Source organism: Copadichromis virginalis, unplaced genomic scaffold (assembly GCF_057382275.1).
Source record: "Copadichromis virginalis isolate Kocher_CV1m ecotype Utaka unplaced genomic scaffold, C_Virginalis_male_GT1.1 unmapped_scaffold_1, whole genome shotgun sequence".
NCBI lineage: Eukaryota > Metazoa > Chordata > Actinopteri > Cichliformes > Cichlidae > Copadichromis > Copadichromis virginalis.
In genome coordinates this window covers 8402471-8410958 of record NW_028188589.1, presented here as the reverse complement: position 1 = coordinate 8410958, position 8488 = coordinate 8402471, and positions in this window count along the sequence as shown.

The following is an 8488-nucleotide window of genomic DNA, read 5'->3' as shown; positions in this document are numbered from 1 at the left end:
AATACATTGACCGCGCCTTCTTTCCCTCCGTCTCCATGGTGACTCGCTTAATCTGTGCTCCACTAATCAGGGCTTTATGTATCCTCGTGCGTGTGCTTAACTTGGGGTTAAAGCAACTCTGCGTTGATTGAACTACTTGTTATCAGCTTTTCTGAAACCGAATATTCCGAGTTGGACATTTCGGGGTTACTCAACCCTGAGTATCGTTTTTCACTCTGAGTTTTCTAAACCGGCTTCCTGAAATAGGCAAGGCAAGGCAAATTTATTTGTATAGCACAATTCAACAACAAGGTGATTCTAATAGGGTACAGTTGTCCATTGTGGGTGTGTGTATGTTGAGTCCATAAGTTAACGTGGGTCAGATGTCAGGAGGCAGAGTTCAGGAGTCTGACAGCTGTGGGGAAGAAGCTGTTCCGGTACCTGGTGGTCTTAGTCCGGAGGCTCCTGTAGCGCCTCCCAGAGGGCAGGAGGGTGAAGAGTCCATGTGATGGGTGACTGGGGTCTTTGATGATTTTCCCAGCCCTTTTCAGACACCGCTTCCTGTAGCTGTCTTTTATGGCAGGAAGTGGTGCGCCGGCGATGCGCTGGGCAGTTTTCACGACCCTCTGCAACGCCTTCCGGTCCGAGGCAGAGCAGTTCCCGTACCAGACTGTTATACAGTTGGTCAGGATGCTCTCGATGGTGCAACGATAGAAGTTCACCAGGATGTCTGAGGACAGGTGGTTCTTCCTCAGAGTCCTCAAGAAGAAGAGGCGCTGGTGAGCCTTCTTGACCAGCTTGGAGCAGTTGGTCGACCAGGTGAGATCCTCGGAGATGTGGACTCCCAGGAACTTGAAGCTGCTCACACGCTCCACAGCCATCCCCTTAATGTGGATGGGTGGATGTGGGTCAGCATTCCTCCTGTAGTCCACGATGAGCTCCTTGGTCTTCTCGGTGTTAAGCAGCAGGTTGTTTGTGTCGCACCACTCAGCCAGACGATCCACCTCCTCCCTGTAGGCGGCCTCATCGTTGTCACTGATGAGGCCAATCACCGTGGTGTCATCTGCAAACTTAATGATGGTGTTGGAACCATCAGCAGGTCTGCAGTCGTGGGTGAAGAGGGAGTAGAGGAAAGGGCTCATCACACAGCCTTGTGGTACACCGGTGTTCATTGTGATGGTTGATGAGCAGTGGTTATCCAGCCGGACATATTGGGGGCGATTGGTCAGGAAGTCCAGTAACCATTTGCAGATGAGGGAACTGATGCCCAGGTCTGTCAGTTTCCTGATGAGTTGTGAGGGGTGGATTGTATTGAATGCTGAACTGAAGTCTATAAACAGCATTCTGGCGTAGGTGTTGTTGTTGTCCAGGTGTGAGAGGACAGAGTGCAGTGCGATGGAGAAAGCATCCTCTGTGCTCCTGTTCTGGCGGTATGCGAATTGGTGGGGGTCCAGGGTGGGGGGGAGACAGGATTTGAAGTGTGCTAGGACCAGCTGCTCTAAGCACTTAGTGATGATGGGGGTGAGTGCTACTGGGCGGTAGTCATTGAGGCAAGATGGGTTGGAGTTTTTGGGTATCGGGACGATGGAGGTGGATTTGAAGCAGGCCGGTACCACAGCGTGGGCCAAGGACAGACTGAATATGTCTGTCAGCACTCCTGCAAGCTCCCCAGAACATGCTCCAGGGCTCTAGAGTGCGACCAATTTTTCAGTGGTGCGACTAAAAAAAAAAATTTGGTTGCACCTGTGCGACCAACTGTTCGGGTAGCAAAAAAAAAAAAAAAAAAAAAAAAAAATCTGCAACCTTCCCTGTGGTCAACAACAGACACACATTTTGCCCCTATCGTGGACTAAACCAATCAGAGATAGTCAGGGGCGGGACCTCTCTGATTGGCCGTGGTCCAGTTGAAAGTGCAGGTGGACGTGGGAGGTGAGTAGCTTGAATAAAGCGATATCGATTCATTAAATCCTGAATCGACTTTTAAATATAACTGTTTTGCCAGAAACGCCAGATTCTCAGATTAAAGCTCACAAAACCAGTTCAACAACAACCAAACAGCAAATGAGAGCAGGTACACGGATTCCACACAAAGACGTAAACACAGCACAGACCCGACGCATCAGAATTAACTTTGTCTTTCTCGGCTTTCTCACCCGACGGCCTGTAGACGGACACGCTGTCGGTGCTTAGCGATCCTGATGCGTCCGGTCCGCGCTGTGTTTACGTCTTTTTGCGCTGATTCTGAGCTGCAGGTTTTGTCTCTCCAACCAAAATTCACCGAGCTGAATTTTGCTGTTTTGCTTCCACGACTATTAAAATGGCACTTCATGCACAGCTAGCTCTCTCTATCTCTCTCTGTACTTCAAGAACAGTTTCCCGTCTCCAATCTCTGTTTTCTGTATTATTCATTCGCTTATTACCCACCAGTCTACCGTTGTTTACAGCGCTGTGGTTGCTGTCTTTTTCTTTTCTTTTTCTTTTTTTCACTTAAATGACCTCGAACAAGAAAGCCTGTTTTTTCTGTTGTTCAATACTGAAGAAATTTAAACTTTATATGCAGTACATTGTAGAATATTTTAAGGTTATCTGCTATAAAAAGCCAGACCAGGAAAATCTCCTTCATGTTTTTCTGTGTTTTATTCTCAGTTACTTTCACACAAAGGCATCTGCTGTGATGCTCACAATTCTGATGAAGTCAGTACTGATAAATTATCAGAATTATAATATCATAAATTATCAGAATATGCCCACTCTCCCCGGCCGGGGAGTCCTCCGGTGTTCTGGAGATCTCTGGGATGAGTCGGAGATCGGCGATAAAACTGTTGGAGTTGTGAGTCCAGATGTCCAGAAGCTCCTGTCTGCTGTAGGTCAGCAACGCACAGCAATTCTGGACGAATAATCCGGTTAAAAGTAGATAAAAAACCGCTAAATAGCAGATTCTGGAGAGACACTGAGCCTCGCGTTGTTCACGCGCCGTCATCTTGTGTGTCTTGTTCAGTGGTGGTCGTCTTTCAGCCTTTCTTACCTTGGCCATGTCTCTGAGTATTGCACACCTTGTGCTTTTGGGCACTCCAGTGATGTTGCAGCTCTGAAATATGGCCAAACTGGTGGCAAGTGGCATCTTGGCAGCTGCACGCTTGACTTTTCTCAGTTCATGGGCAGTTATTTTGCGCCTTGGTTTTTCCACACGCTTCTTGCGACCCTGTTGACTATTCTGAATGAAACGCTTGATTGTTCGATGATCACGCTTCAGAAGCTTTGCAATTTTGAGACTGCTGCATCCCTCTGCAAGATATCTCACTATATTTGACTTTTCTGAGCCTGTCAAGTCCTTCTTTTGACCCGTTGCCTAATAATTCTGCACACCTGATATAGGGTGTTGATGTCATTAGACCACACCCCTTCTCATTACAGAGATGCACATCACCTAATATGCTTAATTGGTAGTAGGCTTTCGAGCCTATACAGCTTGGAGTAAGACAACATGCATGAAGAGGATGATGTGGACAAACTACTCATTTGCCTAATAATTCTGCACTCCCTGTATACATTTGAACATTTGCCATAACGATGTAGCTGACGATAGAATTGACACCAGACAAAATACTTTACAGCTGCACAACTTTATTAAAAAGCCATCAATGTATTTTCACTGAAACAAGCAGCTGTTGTTTATGTGCATTAAAGTTATATAAAAATGTAACAGTGCAAATGCAAATTCCTCGCTGACAGTTTAACCAAAAGGCGTTTCCAGTGGAAACTGGCCGACACATCCTGAGCATAACCATGTATAATATCCACTAAACTTCAGAAGAGGTTATACAGTCGTGGCCAAAAGGTTTGAGAATTGCATAAATATTGGAACCTGGAGAAGTTGCTGCTTAAGTTTTTATAATACCATTTTGCCTGCACTCCAGAATGTTATGAGGAGTGATCAGATGAACTGCATCGTCCTTCTTTGCCATGAAAACGAACTTAATCCCCAAAAAGCCTTACCACTGCATTTCATTGCTGTCATCGAAGGACCTGCTGAGACCATTTCAGTGATCGTCTTCTTAACTCAGGTGAGAATGTTGGCGAGCACGAGGCTGGAGATCATCATGGCTGTATCCCGATTCAGGTTCTGCAGCTTTAAAGTCCTCAAGGGCCGCGGACTCAAAGACCGCTAAGGCCGAAGTGCGAGGCTCGTAGGCTCGTGAAATGGGACGTCTAGCCTCTGTCGCGCTGCCCAGGTTGCCTAGCAACCATGATACTAACAGCTGGAAACGTTTCATACAGCTTTGTTTGACAGAAATGAAGGAGAACATATTTAGTTCATTTGTTTCTACATGAGCTCTGTGTGATTTGATGAGTATCTGAGGCTGAGACCACAGGACTGTGAAACATGATTGTTGGGCTTCATTTCTGTGCTGAACAGTCGTTTAAGATTAGCTGTAAATAACAATTAGCTGATGTTGTTCATGAGACTAAAGTCATCTCACTGTGGTAATGTAAATATAATATGGCCAATATTATAGTTATCATATTAATCACTTCACTCACAGACAAGTATCTGTGACAGTGTGTATACAGATGTATCATATATAAGAGACAAATATTGTTCCTTCAGTATGTTGGTACTAAATGTGGCTCAATGCTTACATATATGTGTAAAAAGCCAATGTAGGAGCTGTGATAACTGTGTCTGATAGAATGAAATATTCCTTTATTGGGTGAGAAAATCAGACCATGTCATAACTGCTGTAAGTCACACAGAATAGATATCAGAGCCTTAAACAGGCTGACTTCTGCTAAATGGGTCAAACTGGGCAGAAAGTCTACAAACACATAACATCCTTATAGAATATGATGTAACACTATAGATCAACTTAGCTCAGAATATATAAAGCATATAAACAGTTACAGCAATATGATGCAACAAACACAGCAGCTACTGATCCAAAATACTCAAAGCTTCATAGAACTGAAACCAACATTTATTTTTAGCTCCATCCTGCTGCTGATACAGACTTTAGGTTTCTGAACATTAAACTTGTTGCTGCCTTTCATAGTGTGTAACTTGAAGGCCCTGAGTACTTTCTCCCACACTGGAAACACTGGGATGATCACATTATTTGAACATTACCTAATAAGACTGATTCAGCACAGACAGTTATGTTAAACTTTCCTAGCAGTCCTTCACAAACAGGGAACAGTCTGTCTATTCTCTCCATCTGTCAGCTGCTGCTGGCTCTTCCTCCTCCTCTTCCTCACACACTGCTGAGTTTGTCCTGGTGGATCATCAGGGCTGCAAAGCCTCACAGATGATGTGCAGCAGTGGCTCCCTCAGTCTGTCCTCACTCTGGACACTTGCAGTCGTCACACATGGAAATCAAATGTGTGATAAGCTGCAGGATTCAAACACAAGTGTAACTTATAAACACATGTTCATACTTTTATTCCACAATCAGAGAGAAAGAAACAGAGAGAGTGCAGGACAGACAGACAGGTGACAGTCTCAGGTGTACACACTGCTACACAACAGCACCAGAGAAGCAGGATTTAGTGTTTGTGTTATTACGAGTGTAAACAAGAAGAGTTCCAGATGGTGCAGTGGACACATGTGTGACTGCTGTGATTAAAGCATCTTTCTTTCAGCTTAACGAGTGAACCGTCAGCTCGTTCAAACACACGTTAAAGTGCGTTTGGCTCGACACCACCGAACAGAGGCAGCAATATAACACAGCTAACATTAACAGTGCAGTGAATCCTGCTTGTGCCGTGATGTTCAGGACTGCAAACCGAGCAGCATCACTGACTTTCAGCTTGTTGTGTTTGTGGATATATGACTGATTTTAATTATCCACAAAATCATCACATTCTCTGTCAGATTAAGGTCGACTATTGAACGGCGTATATTTTAAAGGCTTTAAAACCAAGTTAACACTGAAAGTACAAACATCACTAATGTCACATAACTCTGCCGACAAGGCATAGCTATGGCTATGAAATGCTCTTTGTGTATCACTTCTTCATTATGAAAGATGTCATTAATGCACTAGTAATGTCTCATCTGCAGTATTGTTCAATCATTTGGTCAGCAGCTAATGAGACAGATCTTAACAGACTTCAGTTAGTCCAGAATAAGGCGTCCAGATTAGTGTGAAGATGTTCATACTATACTAATATTGATCAAATGCATAATAACCTTTCTTGGCTTCCTGTACAGGCTAAAATATTCTATGGCTTACTTGTAGTTCTAAAGAAAGCAATTCTGTTAAACACACCACATTTATTCTGCTCAGCTGCAGTATCCAGATGAAATACATCATCATATTACACAGTTTTCAACAAGCTGCAATTTAGTAAATGCTCGAGTTAAAAGTAACGTTTTGTAAAACTGTTACATTTAGAGCAACTTTTAAGTGGAATAAGTTGCCTTAAAAAAATTAGAGAATTATTCAAAACTTCAATGAACACTTAAAAGCCGATTTACAGAGCTTTTAGTTGTTGTAAATATTGTAAGACATGATTTGTTTTTGAAATTTGTGTAATGTGCCTCAATGTTATTGATATTATTATTATTATTATTATTATTGATTGCTTATATTTGAACAATTGTGAAACCTCACTGTTGATGTAAGAGTGAAATTATGTGGATATCTTGAATCCACTTTATTGTGTAATATTTTATGTGAGTATTTGACGGAAGACGAGCAACATCTGTTGTGGAAGCTAACGGGGTTCCTTTAGAATAAACAAACATAGGATTTATTATCACTGAATAATTCTGTATAAATTTATACAAATTATAGAAATATGTAATAGGAAACAACAAAATAATCTAAATTATAAAATAATGTGTGTGTGTGTGTGTGTGTGTGTGTGTGTGTGTGTGTGTGTGTGTGTGTGTGTGTGATTTTAGTGTTTGAACAGTCATGAATTATCTTTAACAGCAGGTTGGATGTAATGTGTTAGAACTACCAGCAGGTGGGGATAAGAGACCTTTAAGGTGTTTGGTGCCACGCTCCACCTTCAGGTTTAAAACTAGTGTTAATGGAGTTTGAAGGTTGAGTTTGTTCCACGACTGCATTTCACTCACTGCCTCTGTTTGTATCTCTGTCACTGCAGGACCAACATGGAGCCAGAAGTCAGCGCTCTCAGGAGGCCGACAAACCTCACAGAAGAAAGGGAGAGAAAAAACACACCTGTGACGAGTGTGGGAAGGGTTTTACTCTGAGGGCTAAACTAAAACGGCATCAGGTCATCCACACTGGAGAGAGACCGTTCAGCTGTGACTTGTGTGGCAGAGCTTTTACTCACAGTAGCAACTTACAGAGGCATCTAGTTACCCACTCTGGAATTAAGGCATACAGCTGTGACGAGTGTGGGAAGGGTTTTACTGTGAAGGCTTCACTTAAACAGCATCAGGTCATCCACACTGGAGAGAGACCGTTCAGCTGTGACTTGTGTGGAAAGTCTTTTTCCTTGAAGGGTTCCCTAAAACAACACCAACTCATCCACAGTGGAGTTAAAGCGTACAGCTGTGATCAGTGTGGCAGAGCTTTTACTCGCAGTAGCAGCTTACAGAGTCATCTAGTTACCCACTCTGGAATTAAGGCATACAGCTGTGATCAGTGTGGCAGAGCTTTTACTCACAGTAGCAGCTTACAGAGTCATCTAGTTACCCACTCTGGAATTAAGGCATACAGCTGTGATCAGTGTGGCAGAGCTTTTACTCACAGTAGCCACTTACAGAGGCATCTAGTTACCCACTCTGGAATTAAGCCATACAGCTGTGACATCTGTGGAAAAACTTTCAGCCAGAGAGGGAGCCGAAATACACACCTACGCATTCACACCAGACATGATGTGTACTGCTGTGAACAGTGTGGCAAATACTTTACAACAGACGCACAGTTACAACGACACATGTTTACCCACACTGAGGAGAGACCTTATCGATGTGACCTGTGTGAGAAGACTTTTAAAACTCCACAGCACCTGAGAGAACACCAACAGATCCACACCAGAAAGAGACTCTACAAGTGCAGCTACTGTGAGGTATGTATTTATATTGTTATCTTGTCATTTTAGCCTGACTGTTTGGAACAACTCTGCTCATTAAACTGTGTTAGCATGTTAGCAATTCTACTGCATGGAAAAGCAGCTCTGAGTGATTATTCAGATTTTCCTTTCAGTTATGATTTTAGTATTACTGTAGTATTATGGTGGTAGTATTGTAGTTATTGCAGCCCAGTAAACTGAGTGTGTTAACTGAAACAGTCAAATGTAGTTGGACGTCTGCAGAGATGCTCTTTATTTCAGGCGACGTTCAGGATACAAATGTTGAAGGACTGACTTACACTGTCTTTGTGTCTTTGTTTAGAAGCAGAGCGACACAGATGGATCCAGTTCTCAACCCTGTCATCACTGTGGTGGTGGGAAAGACTTTCATTGTGACCTCTGTGGAAAAACTTTCAGTCAGCAAAAGGCCCTAAAACTACATCAACGTAGACACACTGGAGAC